The sequence below is a fragment of the Plectropomus leopardus genome, chromosome 13, assembly GCF_026936395.1.
Source record: "Plectropomus leopardus strain MGB_pleo_1.0 chromosome 13, ASM2693639v1, whole genome shotgun sequence".
NCBI lineage: Eukaryota > Metazoa > Chordata > Actinopteri > Perciformes > Serranidae > Plectropomus > Plectropomus leopardus.
In genome coordinates this window covers 14803298-14822968 of record NC_142188.1, presented here as the reverse complement: position 1 = coordinate 14822968, position 19671 = coordinate 14803298, and the positions used below count along the sequence as shown (strand labels likewise).

The 19671-nt window shown below is 38.2% G+C and overlaps 1 protein-coding gene across 4 annotated transcripts in view; it reads left to right on the top strand.

The window, feature by feature from the left end:
* Nucleotides 1–19671, top strand: part of LOC121954395 (protocadherin-15-like) — a 255337-nt gene that overhangs the window by 188798 nt on the left and 46868 nt on the right. The gene's annotated exons all lie outside the window — the stretch shown is intronic.

Below are 19671 nucleotides of genomic sequence, written 5' to 3'. Positions count from 1 at the left end.
ATTAGTTCAGGCACTGTTCAGGCAGTGATACCTGTCTGCTGTGTTCAGGAGATTTTAGCCAGACTGTGAAGCTTTAGGGTCTGATGGCGAAGTTGCCTGCAGTCTGTGGAAATTTTAAGTAAAGCTTGTTTTAAGTGGACTGATTTCCTAACTTGTGTGTCAGTCAAAGTAGGGAATCTTGACAGATTTTCTTCTGTAACAGAGTTTGATTATGCCTTTATGCATAAGACAGGGAATGTAAATCCTGTCCAACCTGTCAACACATCAGTTTAGTTTAGTTTTAGTTTAGTGTGTGTGTGTGTGTGTGTGTGTGTGTGTGTGTGTGTGTGTGTGTGTGTGTGTGTGTGTGTGTTTTGTTTTTTTTTTCTTTGTGCACAGATCTGCCTTTCTGCCCATCTCACCACCTTTTGTGAACATGTATGTGTGCAATGCATACATCTTTGTAATCCAGCACTTTGTGTGTGTGCTCACGTTCTCCCGCTGCGCAGCTTTATTCAGTGATTGATACACAGGCGCAGCAGCATAAGCTGTTGAAAGGCCATTGATTAACGCTTTGAATGAGCGCTCTGTCTGACACACACACAGAAGGTCGGGACCATAGGCGCAGACCTCTGTAGGGTGTCACGTTGACAGTGCCAGCCAGAAGCAGTGGCAGGCCTGCTGTAAATTGTGAGCCATGAAAGCATTAGCCAGGTGCTCGAGCCTCTCCTGCTGGATGAGGCTCTCTCCAGCGGAGAGCGTCCAATCTGCTCACTCTGCGATGAACTGTCTCCTCATTCCTCGACTCTCCATCTCTCCCCACCGTCCTCTCCCTGAGGAATCTTCTGAACACAAATCACTCTCTAAACATCCACAGAAGATCTCGTCTGTCTCTGTAAAGGCAGTTAGTTATGGCAGCAATCAGGTAAGCTATGCCTACAGCTCCAGAGCACACAATTAAAACAACTCTGCAGGGCTTTGGCTGACTTAATGATTTCTGCTCCTGCTTTATGTTGGGTCCCCTCCATCTGTCAGAGGGAAATGAGCGGCTCCTAGTCATTGTTGGCTAAAATAAATGGCTCATACCCTAGTTGTTACTGTAGCAGCATGTTACCACTTGCTTTTGAAAGGTTTGAGCAAAACACCTTGTGTTGTTTCTATAGAAATACAAATTATGTGTTTAAAATTCAAATTAATGTTTTAAATGAATTACTCAACCCCCAAATGAACATTTGTATATCAGTCACTCACCCTGTGTTGCATTGAATTTGTAAAGAAAACTTCTTGCATGCCTGCGCTGAAAGAATCTGAAAATTGGGAAAAATAAGGGGCTGCATTTAACAACAACAAAACTTTATCTGAACTTCAATTTGAATACTTCCAATAACTTGTGCAGTTAAATATAAGTCTCATTTATCCAGTTGATTGTTTAATACTTCCCAAGCCGACAGCCATTAATAAAAGTTATTTAAAAAGCACACACAAGGAAGTAGAAAAGGGCAAATAAAGACACAAATAAATGGTATTTAAAAAAAGAAAAGATTAAAATAAAATAAAGTAGAAGATACAGATATGCTAAACTTGATTAAGGCAAATCTAAAAGTTGAGTTAAGAACTGTATTTCATATTACCTTAATTAAATTGAGTCTCAAACATAAAAGTCAAAATCCCTAATTTGAAAGAACTGAGAGTTTTCTGGGTGTTTATTCCACATATGTGGTCAGTTAAAACTGAATGCTGCTTTTCTATGTTTAGTCTTGACTTTGGGGATGGGAAGGACACCATCTAAGAGGTCGCTCATTAAACTGGTCGACTTAGTGAGAACTGCCGCGCTGTTATATTGGTCTTGCCAAGTTGCAGTTAGAAAAATAAATCCACGGCTGTGCTTGATTATTAAATCGTTAATTGAAAATGTCAAGCCAAATTTAGTGTGTTAAAAGCGTAATTTGCAATACATTACATTCTTTTTAGACAGGACTGATGACAGATTGTGGGTGACATGGAACTGATATCAGATATCTTACTGAGGTCAAGAGAGGTAGAAAAGTAACAGGGTGAAAGAAAAATCTTTGGCGAAAAAGCAATAAATTGAAGCAGAATTAAAGAAATATGATAATGATGATGATGATGATGTTAATGATTATGATGATGATCTTTGAAACCACATACATTTTGGCAAGTTTTGCCATAGTTGCCGATGAGTAAGAATATTGATTTATATTGTCAGTTAGATATCTGATATCAGTTTCATGCCACTCACACTTCAGTGCTGTCTCAAAAAAATAATATTTCAAATTATGATTTAAACATACTAAATTTAGTTTCACTAAACATCAGGTGTTAGGCAGGCACTTTTAATAAATGATTTAATATTCAAGCACAACCTTGAGTTTATGTTTTGCAACTTGGCAAGACTAAAATAACAGCACAGCAGTTCTCATGAGTCAACTCCTCCAACTTTAGTTTTATGAGATACCTCTTATATGGTCTGGGTCTGGTCTTCTTACCGTCTCAAAGTCAAAACGAAACACGTAAAAGCAGCATCAGTTTTAATTGACCATATGTGTGAAACAAACATCCAGAAAACTTCCAGTTCTTTTAAATTAGGGCTTAAAAACTTTCTGTTTGCCACTCCATTAACTAAGTTACACATGGGGCTTTTTTATTCATATTTTGAACTGCGCTGCAATTTTTACTCTACTGTTGTTTTTCTAACTCTGTTTTATCTTATTTTGTATCTTCTTTTTTATTTTGTGTCACTCCTTTCCTTAAAAAAACTATGTGCTTCAATTATGTATTGTCTTTTTCTATTGCTTTGTGTTTTTTGTATCTTTACTTAAAGGTCCAGTGTGTAGGATTAAGGGAGATATATTGGCAGAAATATAATAATTATGTTTTCTTAAGTGTATAATCAGCTGAAAATTTTAAAAAATGATTGCATTTCCATTACCTAAAAAGCCGTTTATATTTACATAGGAGGTGGGTTCTCATCCGTTGAGTCCTCATGTAGCTTCGCCATGTTTCTAAGGAAAACAAGAACGGACAAACCAATAACTTGCTCTTGATACGCCATTTGCATTTTCTCTTCAGCCACCGTAGCTAGCAGTTCCTCCAAGATCTTAAAACATGACAACAAGCGATGTCATGTTTTGATGGGAAAAATTACCAACGGACCTATCCATTAATTAAAAAACAGCAGGAAATGGTCACCTATGAATGAGGTTTTGTAGCTGCAACTGCAATGGTAATTTGAATATGATTAATCATGCAGCCTCATCAAGTACTACTCAAAAATCACTTAATGCAGCTTTAACTCATTTTGAAATTATTTAATGGATTTTTTTTTCATTTCATATTGAACATGTAAATTACTTACAACTAATGTGCGTGAACCAAGATATTAAGTTTTGGACAGGCTTTTTTTAGTGTGTGTGTGTGTGAGTGAGTGAGTGGGGGCGGGGGGTACATTTTGTAGCTCTATCATTAAACTACTGTGGATGCCTCATTTATATGGAGCTCACAGACACAAGCCTTTGGGGAAGTCTTTAGCACTGGGCACATGGGAAGGAAATGAATATTTATTTTCCCCCATGTGTGAAGACTGGAGATGAGGAGAGGCAAGCTGCTATCTAACACGGTCCCACTATGTGAATTCCCCCCTCTTGTACTTAGGCTACTTCTCTGGCCCGGTATTGGAAACCTGTGGTCTGAGCAGTTTTCCGTGCCGCTTATCTCCCCTGTAGCACTTCCCCTCCTAAATCTACTCTAAATCACATGAGACTTTTGCCTCACCGCTTTTGAGTATGTCATTTTGCTCTCCTCCTCCTTTCAGCCCCCCAAGCCAGCACCTCCCCTGAGTTTTTCTCTTCAGCTTATATCTCTCTCTGTCAGTTTTCTCACTTTGTCTTCCCTTTGCTTCTCTCCTCACTATACAGTCAGTAGCCCTTCATTTTCTCCTCAGCAAGGGGTTGAATTTCCTTCTCTGTGGGTATATGTGACTCTGTGTGCTTATGCTCATACGTGTTCATTCCTCTATATAAAGCCTTCACTTGATTGATGCAACTTTTGTGCTCGGTGTAATTAAATAGTCATTAGTTATGCATTACTGTACATTAACCTATTTTGGCCCAAGTGGTTCTTTTTTTTGAGTCCAATTAGTCCTTCCCAAGTCCCGCCCCTATTAGCTCTGTGCTCCAAAACAGTTGAGCAAGCTCAGAAAAACAGCAAGACCTCTGTAAACTTTCCCCTTTTCTGTCACTGACAGATATGCTAATTAAAAATGTTAAAAAGAAAATCCCATTTTGAAGATGGTTGCATTTTATATCCCATCACACGTTAGCTGATGTAAGCAAAAAGCTAGGAAGAGCAAACTTTATCAAGTCTTTTTTTTTCTTTTAAATGAGTGTGTGTTTGTGTGTCCGATTGTGTCCCCTTTCTGAAGTCGGAGGTTTTTGTAGTTCCATGAGCACTGTGCAGAAAGCTTTATGAGTTCTTTTTTTCCTCAGCAGCAGTTTGTGACTCACAGGATGGATATTTGATCTGTCGATCCATTCAGAGCTAATCAGATAAATGGATGAGAGAAGCAGCTGCTGTGAGTGAACTTTTAGACCCAGAAGAATGTACGCTTGCGTTTTACTTTCAATGCGGCTGATGTTCTGTTGCTCCATCTGTGCCCAGAGCACACTTTGCACTCCAAGAGTGTGGTGCAATAAATAACCGTAAAATGGTAAATAATTTCAACAGCTCTCCTAATGAATGGTCCAGCTGCAAAAACAGAACATCTATTTGTGTTGGCAGATCACAATTAGATCACAAATAGATCTCAGTTTAATCATGGCAGTATAAATAAATGAATATGTGGGGAAACCCTTAGATGAATTATTGTTAGCCATATCAAGACTAATGTTCCCTAGTTTAATTTATTTCTGTAAGGCTGCCTGCTGCACTACAGTAATTAACATAACTTTCTACAGTAAAGAAATACTAATATTAGGTTAGCACTAAGGCTGCAAATTGTAAGCACTTTCCTTGATCAATTATTGGTGAAATTAAAGATCGATTACTCGATTAATCATTATTTGGAAAAAATGAATGAATACATAAAGTTATTTTCTCATCCCTGAAAAAGAGGAAGAGGGAATATATATATATACAGCAGTGCTGGAGCAGTATGGACTGATAGTCTTGTCATTTTCCGTCTCTACTTCTCCCTTTTTCTTTGAGATCGAAAGCCTCAATTTGTGTTGTTTTGCGTTGTTCATAAAAGTTTACATCGTGAATATGTCACTTCAACAAATACTGCAGTCCCTGCTGCTTGCTTCTTTAAGCTACACTGCCTGACACTGAGAAGCTTACAACTGTAGACACTGTGATTTTACATCCCTTAGTGTATAACAAGAGGTAGTTGTTTATATGTTACCTCTGTAACATATTTCAAAAGTTGTTCTGTTAAGTGATCGAGGAAGGTGTCATTTGGAAGTGACATGTGTAGCCATTATTTTATTGTCTTTGTTTATTTTTGTAGGGACAGCACACAATTAATTAAAAAAAAAAGTATAAAAGCCAGCATAAAAGTAATGGCACCAGAATTTGCTAGCCACTAATTTGTATCTGTTATCCATGTGCAGGTAGACAAAAAACAACTACAGAACAGCAACAGCACAATAAATAAAAGTCCATCAGTCCATTACTTAGTTCACTGTAGTCACAGACGGCAGATGTTGTGCCGTACCTGTCGCATTAATATGCAGTCTGGCACCACAGCCTGTTATTGAGCGATGCTCTTAGTTATACTGTTAGCATAGTAAACAGTGTCAACATTGAGTATTACTACAATCAACAACATGCTGTCACTACTTATGCCTGCCGCCCCACTAATTACACAATTAGTGACAGTATGCTAAAATCACTGTGTAGACATTTTGTTTGCTCTTTCGTGTGCACATGCTGTTAGAAAGAACATTTTCTTGGTTTCAGCGGACACTTTTAAAGGTGTTTTTGTATGAAATAGAGGTACAACTTTTTTCAGCCATGGCAGATTTTTCCTATTTCTCCATTAAACATTGTAAGTCTGGCCATTAAAGTGAATGTCAGAGGTAATAGCTCTAACTGTGGAATATTATACAGCACATCTCTCTCCTGCAGTTTCTTGACGTTTACAGACCATGGAGACCGCCTTTGTAAATTTTCTGCTGATGTCCGACCACGGTGTGACCATTGATTTAATGTTCCCAGCGGTCTGACTCACAAATGGCTGCACAGTACCTGAAGTAGACACATCCTGTAGCTTGAAATGCCAGCTGCACTGGACTCCACAGCCATTAGCCACCAATAAAAAAGCAATAAATTACCCATCAAATTTTCGGTAAATTAAAAGGACAACTCACTCCATGCCCTCCATCGCTGACATCTAGAGGAAAAAAAGCATTTATTATTTTTAGAGAAAACAAATCCATCCATATTTCCAATTCAGAAAAGGCTGTAATTCTCACATAATTAGGCAGATGACATGCTTTCACAGCATACAGCTCTTTTATTGGCAGTCTTCTCGCAACTGTTGTCTTGCCAGACGTGTACACAAGTGATAGATGTCCTCACGGCCTACTCATCTCTTCTCACTGCCAGGCATTTAAAGGGTTAGCGGTAAACCCCACAGTGTGCTCTCCCACACACTGTCGTCATGCCTCACTGCAAATGTACATGTTTTTTATAAAAAAGCAATCTCAGCCCTCTCTATTTCTTTCTATTTATCCATCCATCTATCATTCTATCCTTCCTCTGAATCACAGAAATAAGCAGAAGTAAGGTGTGGAGCGCTTTCATGATTCTGAAGGGCATGATTGATTTTCAGCCACAGGTTTGAATCTGCTGCCCTGAGCCTTGAACCTCTAAGCACCAGGAGCGCTCTGACCTTTCACTTGTCTCTGCTAAGTAGGCAGGCATCACTTGGCTGTCTAACAGGCGCCAAGTTACACTCAGTTCACACATCCCACATTTCAGCTAAAGGTCGGTGCTGAATGCCAGGGAAGAAAAGCGGTGCGACCTGTTCTTAGAGGATAACTTTCCAGATAATTATTGGCAACTATGAACAGAATGTATGGGTGTAAGCTGTCATGATTAATATGTATTATATTGTCTGGATTTGGATATCTGAAATGTTTGAACAGCTGTTTCCATCTAGAAGGGTCAGCAGTTACGTTATCCGACACTACTTAGGCTGATGGTGAAGCGGGACATTATTGCATGAGATGTTGTGTACACTCTTACATCTGACATCTCACTGGTGCTTAAGTTTTGTAACATGCAAGTAATTTCTCCTCTATAATTTCCTCACCTCACAGTGGTAAAGTGAGGGACAAGTGCAGTTTAACGGTTTTATTTACACAAATTTCAATGTCTGTGACAAACGCATCAAACACATTTTGCAGTTAATTGCTCTGTCTATCCTCGTAACTGAGATCCAGTTAGAAATTGAGCTTCAGACATGTGTAATGAACACACTGTAAGGCAAGACACTTAACACAAAAGGAGGACCAAGGGAACACGATAAACAAAAATAAAGGATAACATTAACATTGACTATGAATACTTTATCATTTTAACCCGCAGTATTACTTTGCTCTGCATGATAGAAGATCAGATTTCATTTTTGATGTGATGTGACGAACATGATGTTATGACTGAAGTTTTGCACTGTACTTGTAAATAAATTTACATCAACCAATGACCAAGGAAAAATAAAATGAAATGTTTGGAGAAAGCACAACTTAACCTACGCCAATGCAGTCAGTGTTTCTGCAAACCACGAATAGATTACATTGGTGAGTCAAAGCTTGATGTATCAACAACGCGTGGCTCAGGAAAAGATAATGTTTTGCCTTCAAATATCTGGTTTGGGGGACAGTATGCCAGCAGAGAAAGCAGCGATGTCTCTGAAAAAACAATTGCTTTTTGTGCCACAATCCCGACAGGAAAAGCATCAATTACTCGTTAAATATAGCCACTTTTCACGCCACAGTCATGGCTTGAAAAGCAGTGATTGTCTTGGTGAACGTCAACAGCTTTTCGCACCATTATTGAAGCAAGAAAAACAGCAATGTCTCTGCAAAAATCAACCGCCTTCCGCATCAGTATCCCAGCACAGTGATGTCTCATTAAAACAACCGTTTTTGTGCCACCATCTTTGAACCACAAAGAATGTCCTGCAGCTTGACAGTTGTCTGGCCTTTTGTCACACCACCCACCATCGCCACCACCTCCTGATGATAATGTCCGCCCCTTTAGACACATTGAGACTAGGCATATGAATCATTCAAATGTTACATATCATGGCTTGCAGAAACGTACAATGCCAAAATTTTCTTCTAGTGACTGGGCTTCTCTTGCAGCTAATGTCATTTATGTGTTTGCAGACTTGTAAACATCACATTGAAGTCAAAATTATGCCAGAAAACTCTGATTTTTCTAAAAGCGTGACCTGCCTGAAAAACAACCAGAATCCAGTGTAATAAAACTAAAATTGAATGGATATGGAATTGTATTGCCAACGCACAATATTTTAATCTTCACGCAACCTTCTCTGTAATCATAAAACCACATCCATGACAAGATCGCTCACATGCTGTAAAATTGGATTCTTTCCCGTCTCTGCCATCCCTAAAAATAAAGAGACATGTGGCTGGAACCTTCATGGAAACATTCAATAAGGATTTCTGTAATTGGTGAGAGCCAGTCCAGCACACAGCCTCCGTTAATGATATTTCTTGCAGCATTATGCTTTTTAGAGAGGTACTTATGTCTTTCTGTGGGTCAGGCCTCCAGGTGTTGGTGCAGGAGAATAGATAATTTGGGCAGGAGCAGTAATTTGACAGTAAAACATGCTGGATGGCATCAGTACCTACATGGCGCTGCGTGATATCACATTGCAAGCCTCAATAGCTGCGCCAGTTTGGACAACATGCTCATCCACCAGCGTCCAAACACTCGCTGGCCAGGTCTCCTCTTGTGTGCTAAATGACCCAGTGGATGATATGTGAAGTGATGTCCTGTGGGCTGACATGGCTAAGCTGGCACAGAGCTCTCCCACTCTCTGGCTGCACAGTAAATGTTGTTTCTCCGGCTTTGCTAATGTCTTCCATCTTGCCCTCCAGAAGATATTTTTGATTGAAGCCCTTTTCTTTCTTATGAAACTCAGAAAAATGGCTCAGTGTGAATACAAAAGAAAGTCTGGGTCTGGTGTGGCAAGATAAGTGATCAGAGGAATAGCTTAGGGAGGAACATGATCAGACGAGGGGTTGTAAACATTTTTTTTTTCTTGTTTTGTAGAACATGATGTTTTAATGTGAATACTTTTACTTTCTGAAGCATTACTTCATGTCAGAGGTGTTGAATTTGTGAGATATGTGAGCACCAGAGCTTTTTTATTTTATTTTTATTTTTGCTAAATCCTCTTAGCAAGTGTGAGTCAGCAGCTCGTAAACATTATGCGCTAATATCTGCGAGTGTGGAATTTGGTTTACAACTGAGAGAGCATTTGCTGGAGGAGGTGATGAATTGTTCATTTGTACAGTATTTTAGGAATTTGAGGAAGCTTCGATCGGTATAGATAAAACATGTAATAATAGTTGTGAAAAGACGTAGCAAAGGATAATGTGTTTGAAAGCTGCAGGCCTTTCATATTTAGCATAAGCTCTGCAGTGCTGGGAAACTGGAGGGACAAATTTAATGCATGTCAAAATTCCAAATTTAAATGAGCATCCGATGCAGAATAATAAGAATTCTCCCTCATCTACCGTTAACAAGGCCATTGCCTTGTCTTAGTGTCTCAACAATTATGAAATATCTTGAAATACATTCCCATTTGAAATGTATAAAATAACAATTGCTGCAATAGTCACTTCAGTAAGTGACACATCTCTAACTGTTTTTATGCAGTTATACAGTTTAACTTATTATAACGTATAAAGACAATATCATATGTACTTGAATGAATTATCTCTGAAAAGGAGAGTTGGCATTCTCTTGGTTTAATATTAATGCTAAAGATATGCAGACATAGCCTTCCTGGCAAAATCACTTAAACTGTTAATGACATAAATGGCAGTGTGATTATCAGAAGCTGGCAATGTTGATTATAACTTTTACTATTGTACTTTACTTGTCCTCAGATAAAGATCAAACATTTTATTAGGAATTTTGCATGTTCCAAGTTATTGCTTAGGTTTTTGTTTTTGTTTGTTTTTTGTTTTTGTTTTTTTTTTTTTTTACAAAAAGCTGAACATCAAATACCTAACATTTAAGCCACACTGATATCACTGTACAGGACATGGCAATAACAGTGAAAGCAGGATTTTTGATATTAACAATAAACCGAATGATTCTGTGTACTAGAGTTGGTAGTGCTGCTGATCCCAGAAGAGCAACATTTTATTAGCTTAGTGAGTCCAAACTAACCACATTAAATGCAAAGGTGCAAGAGAGATAATCAGGAGAGGAAGAAGGCACAACAGCAATTTGATCCAAGGAAAACAAGCAGTGAAATTCAGTATGCCTCATTGCTGTTAAAACATTCACATATAAAAAAAATGCATAAACAGTAGAGTGTATAGTTATGCAGTCCTCGCCACCTGCCATGTTTTTACTTCTGAGCATTTGTAGTTAATAATTCACCTGCATAATGACCATTTATCAATTAGTCATGCTGTGTTACCTCGAATTGGTAAAAAAAAGGTTTTCTTGCATGTCTTTATGGAAATGGGGAACATATTAATTTATTCATTGATTAGGAACTATGTACAACAACAAAAACGCTATATCAAAACATCCATTTACAAACTCTCACACAATTCATGCAGAATAATCAAAGTCTCATTTAGTCACATTTACAGTTGAATACTCAGTACTTCCCAAACGTGCATTGTTACTTAAAAAAAAACAAAAAACAAAAGAAAAACTTTTTTGAGTCTGGCTTTAAAGGGATACCGAAGACAAGTTTCACCTTCAGTTCAGTTTTACATGTTATGTTTTAGCGAGGATGCATTGGTTTGGAAGGACTGAGTACACGACTGGATGAAGGAGTCTTATTATTCTGCATGAGTTGTGTAAGAGTTTGTAAATGCATGTTTCGATATAGTTGTGCTGTTGTTAAACATGGTGGCCAATCAGTGAATTAGTCATGTCTAAATTTAATTTACCATATTCCTTGGAAGCATGGGAGAAAAACGTGTGGGTGAGGTAGCGTGCCATGATTAACTGATATGCAAATGTTCATTTTGTGTATGAAGTATTACTTCAAATGTTGAGTTCACAACAAAGCATTTTTAACACATGCTTATTAGTATCATGCCATGCAGTGGGTTTGGTTTTATGTGCTGAGGAGTTAAGCTGAGACCTCTGTTGTAAGATTTCTGTCATCACTACGTTTATTTGAAAACTTCCAGCAGAAACAGTTTTCCTATTTCTCTTGATAATCCACAGACTTCATGGTGGACAGTTGAAACTTTTTTTTTTTTTAGTTGGACATAGCCTCAAACATAAAAATGGAAGACTAGTCACAAACACACACACTTCATACAAAGAGCTTTCTATATATTATGCCAGATAGCAGTACAACCTTTGCAACATCCAACTTTACACCATATTACAGTATAACGTGCATGGTTTTTTTTAAATTTCATGTCAATAACAGTTTTGCATTGCAGTAGGCAGTGCAGAGCTCTTGTTGAGGATGTGTGCCTTATCTGTTCTGAAGTATTTATGCAATTTAATATGTATTTTCTGGCAACACTTATTCAATAACCTTTATGCCGCTTTGCCATTGTGAATGTTGCATTCACAGTTGGGTGTTTTTTTTTTTTTTTTATAGAATGGCAGTAGTGTATTTTATATTCTAGGTAGAGAATTGACTCTTGACAAATGAAATAGCTTCGTAATACCCTGACTGTTAGACCCTGCACTATTCCCCAAAACCTTTTGAATATCTTGAGTGGTTTCAGAATCTTGTAATAGCTCTTTTTATCTCTGTTTCTCGTTTACCTTTCTCGCCTCCACCTATTCGGTCTTGCCAAACATAACCTATAATCTTTAAAGTTCACGCTTCAGTCAATAACACAGTACAGCTCAAACCCTAAGATAATATTATATTAAATGAGAGGTGGTGCACTCTTTCTTTCAGCTTGAACTTTTATTTCTATGAACTGCAATGTTGGGGCGAAAAAAAAGAAAAGCCATTAGGCAGAGTATGACATTTAGCATATACATATTGCAAGGCCTCAGTTGCATGGTTTGAAAAGCAATATATGCAATACCTAAGTATTGAGCCAGTCATTTTGAATGTTAGATAAGCTAATGAATTTTGAAAACCCATCATAAGATTCAGGTTAAAAGGCTATTTCCTGTGTAAATCATGCTGTGTGACTGAGCTGACTTTGCCTTGGCTGTCAAAATCACTTAGAACTGTGGTTTTAATCGAGAACACAAGCTCTGGATTCACTGCGGTGTTTTTTTTTCTTTCTTTTTTGTCTGCTTATGTTCGAGGAGGAGCTGAAATGCATTTCCTATGTGTAATTTGTTTCAAGTCAGAGGAGCTTCTGTTTGTCACCCTCCCAATTTGCTTCCAGGCAGGAACAAACAAGTTAACACCAGGGTGACATTAACAGCTAACTAACGAACTCTCAAGCACGTATCCACCTTCATCAAATTAAGCTGATTCATAATTGCTGAACAAAACATGCAGAAAAACAGCAATCAGGCAGGAATGTGCTGCGACACATTTGCAAGTACATGTTTAAGCGCATTCACACACTGTTAAAGATGTTTAAGATGTTTGCTATTACAGTTAAATGACTCATGTCTGCCTGTTGTTGTTCAAGTCTTTTATGCAGCACCGCAGCTACACATCCACTAGAAGGACTCATAGGCTTGCACACATCGAGGTCAATCCTTGTATCTCCTGGCATCTCCGTCGTCGCTTGTTCACTCGGTGATGCGATGCATGAACAGAGAGGGAAAGCGCGGTAGAAAGAGAGTAGACACGGTAACAGAGGCCCCTGTGGCGCACGACAAGGTTTATACGCCTCTGCCTTGTCTCGTAAGCATCACTCGCCACTGGCCCTGGGGCAGAGTGCTTGCTGACACCTGTGTGCCGCCCGCGCTTCTCAGTGGCGTGTCATTCAGCCTCTCTCATGTTGACACCAGGACTCTCTGCTGCTGCCTGTAGACATGTCAGCATCTTCCCTTCTCTTTATCTCTCTGTCTCGTTCGCGCTCTCTCTCTCTCTCTCTCTGGATGGGATTTTTCCTCATCTGAATATGAAAGGAATGAAAAGTGGCTTTGGCCCCGCTCAGTAGCACATGGTATTGCATTATGCATAATTGGCTCTTTGAATTCGCCTACTACTTGACTCTTGAATACACAACTTATTTACCTTCCCTGGTATCTTCGAGTCTCAGTATATCAGCCAGCTCGTAACTCCCCCCATTTAATCATCGGATATTATTGGAGTGCTTGTGCTCAAGTAGCTGTTTGGATCATCATTCCTCTATAGCAGTGATACTCAACTTATGGCTCGCGGGCCAAATCTGGCCCCTGATGGGTACCAGGTGGCCCCCCCATTCATTTTCTAATTCATAAAAAAACTTAAAGTGATTCACCCAGGGAATTAATTGTTTTTGTACTTTTGGACATTAGATGCCATAGTGCATAAAACAGCATCAAAACAGAGCCTGGTAATCCTAAAAAAGTGCCCGTAGAGGTCTAGACCCATCCTAAAGTGGCTTAGAGGTAGAGCGGGTCGTCCTCTTATCCAAAGGTCAGCGGTTCAAACCTCCGCTCCTCAAGTCAACATGTCAAAGTATCCTTGGGCAAGATACGGAACCTCAAATTGCTCTTGATGCTGCATCATTTGAGTGTTAGTGGTTACTGAGTAGCAGGTGGCAGGAGTATGGTAGCCTCAGCCACCACTGTTTGAACGTGTGTGTAAATGGGTGAATGTGGCATGTAGTGTTTAAGTGCTTTGAGTGGTCGGAGTCTATTTGCAGTTGAATAAATGTCCTTAAATCCTAGAAATGTCCCAAATTCCTAGAAACATCCTTAAGTCCTAGCAAAGTAAAATCCTAGAAACATGTATGGGGCTGCTACGATTGGCCGTGGCCTCCTGTTATTTTGCAAAAGTGGCCCCTATGCAAAGTAGGTTGAGTATCCCTGCTCTATGGCTTTTCAGTGGCTACAGTATATACAGTATCTCTGTCTATTTCTTTTTTTATCCTGCTCATCTATCTGTCTACTTATCAGTATCTACTGTATCTAACCTCTCTGTCATCTCTTCTGAATACATGTGGATACACCTTAATACTAATCTGCACACTTTATACACCTTCACACCCCCTTTGGCATTTCTCAGCAGCTTACAACCCTCAGGCAGAGCCACTTTGTAGGGAAGTGATAACATGTCTGCTCTGACTCTTCCTGGCAATCACACCATGCAGCTGTGTGCGCAGCCTCTCATACGCCACTTATGCTCAAAGAACAATATGAGAAAAACCGTTGAATGGGTCAGCACGGGTCATTCAGCCCTGCCTCAGACTGGAGTTTTACCAAAGCTGCAACCACCAAAGCTGAACGCTTCAAGAAAATATGTTATCTAGGGATGCACAGTTGTTTTAAATAATATCAAAATTGCAATATGGCCAAGTGCAATATCCAAAATGATGGAGCTACAATTATTTAAATGTAAAATGTGTCACAATATACTTTATTTACAACACAATATATAAATGGAGCATTGTGGTGCTACAAAGATGTCCCAGCCTATAAATCATAATCTAGACAAACAGGAACATACTTTGTTTTGTACAGACCCCAGCAAAAAAATCATTTAATTATCATACTTTTATTTTTTTATGATAATAAAATGCAAAAAAAAACCCATAACTGCTAAAACCATGACTCTCACATTGCAATTGCAATGTCTGTCAAATAATCACAATGTATGTATTTTATATCATGCAGTCCTAGTGTGTTGAAGTAGTTGAGGAAAATGCAAGAAGAATGGAAGTCATTGGGTCTAATCTAAGAACTACTTGTACAAACTGATTCTTTCTTAATGGCCCCATTGTACGCTAAAGGCATGCGTCATGAATATAAATTTATGCATGTCAGTTTTTTGCATAATTATAAAAGTGAACACTTAATTTTGTGATCTTTCCTCATAATTTTGAAATCTGGTCTTGTAATTATGAAGTGTCTAATGTATTTTTTTTCTTTTGTTAAAGCAGTGTGCTTCTGTACACATATAAGAGAATTTGTCAAAAGCACCAATTCCATTTCTGTTAAAAAAAAAAAAAAAAAAAGAGATACAAACAAACTTTACAACTTGTCCAGAACCGGTCGTACAAGTCAGGCACAGTCTACCTTTCTTCACTAAGAAAAAATAATTACTTGACATATAATGCCTTAATCTGAATGAATTTGGAGTTTAAATATGTGACAGAAATCAATTAACATAAAAATAAGCAACTGAATTAAATTGTAATGTAGAATTAACATTTACCACAATGCGTATTTATGTTTGTTTTTGTCTTTGTAGATTTATCGGCGTATCTTGGCATGGTAACAACAGTTCATAAGCTACTAGGAAAATGATTTCTCTGACAGCTACTTCAGGTTTGCAAGCCTGTCTAAGGGAACATCCTCTTTGCACCTGACGGTGTAACATTACCTACTGTATCATATTGTATCTCCCTGATTGTCATATCCCCTTGACTACCTTCCATCATGGACAGCTTTGCTTTAAAAGCCACATTAGCATTTAACTTCACGTCAGTCTATTCACTACATTTTATGTTTCTTCTGCTGTAGGTTTAAAGTTCTTCTTTCTACTCTTGAGTAACATTTCTTGTCAGTAGTTGACTGGCTCTGCTCTATTCACCCTATATTGCAATTTGGAGGCATTAAATATGCTAATGATCAAATCTCATGAATGCAAACCTCCTCATGAACAGGTGGTGCTGATCAGATTGAAAAGAGCAATTTAAGTGTGTGCAGTTAAGAGACTTTGGTTAATTGGGCTGGGAACACTTTTAAGACCAAATCTCACAGAAAAAGTAAGTGTGAGTAGGACAACAAGAAAAAAAATGTTCTTGCATGAGGCTGATTGTATTTTGCTTGATGAATTTAGGGTTTCAGTGACTTATATAACAATTTATTTGTGGTCACCTGGTGATTTTGAAAAGGGTTGTGTCATTAACAATGCAGCAAGAACAAGTATTTTGGTGGCATTTTTGTCTGAATTCAGGGTCTTGAAAATCTGTAAATCTCAGCTAGTGTAGTTGTTGCCTGATTTCAGCATCACATTCAGGCCTAAATTTTTTTTTAGGCAAGAATGGGGTGAGCAGAATTACACAATTACTGTTATCCATTAACCATATATAGTGAAATTATTTCAGAATTATGATTTTCTGCTGGCTAAAGCCATGCTTTACCAAACAGTTTAATTAGTGTCATATGGTAAAAGTAGTGATGTGAAGATAATAAATTTACATATTTTCTGAAGTAAAAAAGGATGAATATTCACTGCGGTTAATACCACATTTTTATTGTTATTCCATCATATATTTGATAAAAGAAACTATGTTGGTATGATTTTTTTTGTTACCATTTCTGATATGTTTTAAAAGTATTTTAACAGTTCATTTCAAGAATATATGCATGAAAACATTACTAGTACTGGTAATACTAATTTGATGGTCACAAATTGAAATATGTTGGCATAACATATTACAAGCATTGTAACAGTAAATGATTTGCAGTTTTGATTTTTTCCTTTGTGTTACCATAAGCAGCCATTACCATAAGCAGCCATTTCAACCATTTGAGGCCTATATTTAAAAAAAAAACAATAGGGTCTGTTTAAAAAAAACATCATCATTTGTTATTTTAGCCCCAAGGACTTAAGAAATGCAAAGAAATGAAATCAAAGAAAATGCTTTTCTTAATGCTGTACTTTAAAGGGATATTCTGGTACAGCGGGCGATAGTAGCAGTGTAGTTGCCAAAGATGCATCCTTGCATAACAGTTTTTATTTGTTGACCAAGTAAAGAAAAGCAATTCAATAAATCCACTTTGATATTTCTTGTGTCAACATTGCAGCAACCAAAAAGGTGTTAATAGCCAGTTGAATCTGTGTTCTAAAACTGTATCATATGTATTAGTTTCAACCACAGTCGCGTATCAGCAAGAGAGTTGTTAGTGTGTATTGCATCTGGCCAATAACACCCCCACCTCTGGGCTGTTAATCTCCAGAACAGACATTAGATTGCTGAAAAGTCCATTAAAAGTGAAAGGCATATAGATTTAGTGACAACCATTGTGTCACCCTTGGTTCCAATGAGTGGCACATTTATATGACTGATTCAGAGTCACATGTTGAGCTGTGCTGCACCTCTCTGTGCTAACATTGTTCAAGGGCTTTTCCTCTGTTATTTTCTGCCTGTTTCCGAGCCAAACGGGTAATCTACTTATGTGTAGACCACATTAATGAATTGGTCCCATCCATGTGGTGCATGATGTGGCTTCATGCTCCCGGATGCCACAGAAACGCATTTATTCAGTGACAGGCCATAGGTCGACCAAAAGGGAAATTGAACGGAATTGATTTAGTAATATCCAAAAAACACATCATTCAAGAGTCAATAACGGCAATGTATTTTTCATGAAAGGCTTTGTGAACATGTGCAGTTCAGTCTACTGCAGCAGAACAATATTATCTCTCAGGATGGTGTGTTATTTCAGCCGCTGTCCATTCTCCACATCTGTTCTCAATCCAAGATGTCTTTGGGGTTTGTTTGTCTCCACAGACAGTAACTGTAGCCCCCAGGATGGAAAGATGGATGTTTTGTGCTCTAATGTCCTTCAAGAACATATACTATATTCTATGGAGACTGTTACACCCACCAACTGTCTAAAAAGTTACTGTTAACTGTTGTAATGTTTAACTCCAGTCAGCAGTGAAGACGGTTTCATTTATTGTCTCTACACCTGAGTATCCTTTCACTTCTCTTTCTGTGTGAATGAAGCCCTCCAGTTCAGTGGCACACCCAGAAATATTTCATAGGGAAAGCCAGGTGGTGATACTGAAAATCTTGGAGAGGCACTCCCAACACCAAAAGCCATAACTGTATTTCACAGATTTGATTATGCTGTTGAAGTATATATAGCTTGATAGTTGAATCACATACTCATATTTTTTCTTCACTCAGTAGTCAAATGTTGACTTATGTTAGCAGTTGTTAGCAAGTTTGTTTTTGTTGTTTTTTTTGTTTTGTTTTGTTTTGTTTTTGTTTTTTTGCAGTAGAAATGGGGCTTAAAATACTGTAATATCTGCCTCCAGCTATTTTTTGCCAGCAGGGGGGCCATGCCCCGACCCCCAACCCCCCTTGGGTGCACCATTGTATTCTGCAGTTAAAGGTGTTGAAACTGAAGGGTCAGCAAAGACTAGACATTGAATAACACATTGTAATATAAACATGGACTGGAGGCATCTAATCACCTCCAGTCTATGTTAATAACTCAGACTGCCAATATAGCATTTTCCCAAAAATATCCCATAACACTGACATTGACTGTAAAATAGAATCTGACTGTCACAGATTATGGTTTGAGTATCACTCCCACGACATTGTCACAGATTTCTTACTGCTGCTGTGAATAATAGGAAAAGTTTAAATGAAAACTGCATTTAAAGCCGTATCACCGTGCGTGCACAATCACGTACACACACACACACACACACACACCTCATATGCAAAGATGAGAGAATAAGTGAGAAAGCAGTCGCAGTATCACAAGAGGGGTGTCGCAGTGAGAAGACATTATCAGCTTAAATCAGCCCTCGCCGACACACCGCCAAGACAGGGTTCCCTGCTATTTATGGCAGCAGTAATTCCTGTGGAGAGTGGTGACAATCATATCTGCTGGATATAATTACCCGCTTGTACGCCTGATAGTCAAGCCTAGTCATTAGCTGTTACAGAGTCTCACTTATCAGGGGAAAAAACATTCGCACAACCATCTGTGATGCATTTGCTATCAAATCTTTTGTTTGGATGTTATTTTTTTTAATCTGATAATAAATAGTCTGCGTGACTGATAGATTTTGGGTGAAAATGTCTTTGCTAAAACTTGCCCAAAGAATGTCATGATTATAATAATTGATGAATTAATGAATAAATGTGCACAAACTGCATGTACAGAATTTTCTACAACAGTGATAACGGAGGCTGGAGGCCTTATGTTTTTGGGTTGTCTATCCCATTCTAAATGTGATATCTCAAGAACGCCTGGAGGAGATTTTTTTCAAATTTTGCAAAAACGTCCACTCAACAATTAAGTGATTAAATTTTAGTAGCCAGAGGTCAAGGTCACTGTGACCTTTCATCTGTCTCTTTCTCATGAATGTGATCTCACAGGAACACCTTGAGGGAAATTCTTTAAAATTGGCACAAACATCCACTTAGAGTCAATAATGAACTGATCAGAATTTGGTGAACAAAGTTCAAGGTCACTGTGACCTCGAGAAACATGTTTTTGGCCTTAATTCATACGCTAATCATATTAGAATGTCACATAGATGTCAATAGGATAAAATTATGCTTTAATGACATTATATATCCAAAAGGTCAAAGCTCAACATTGTTA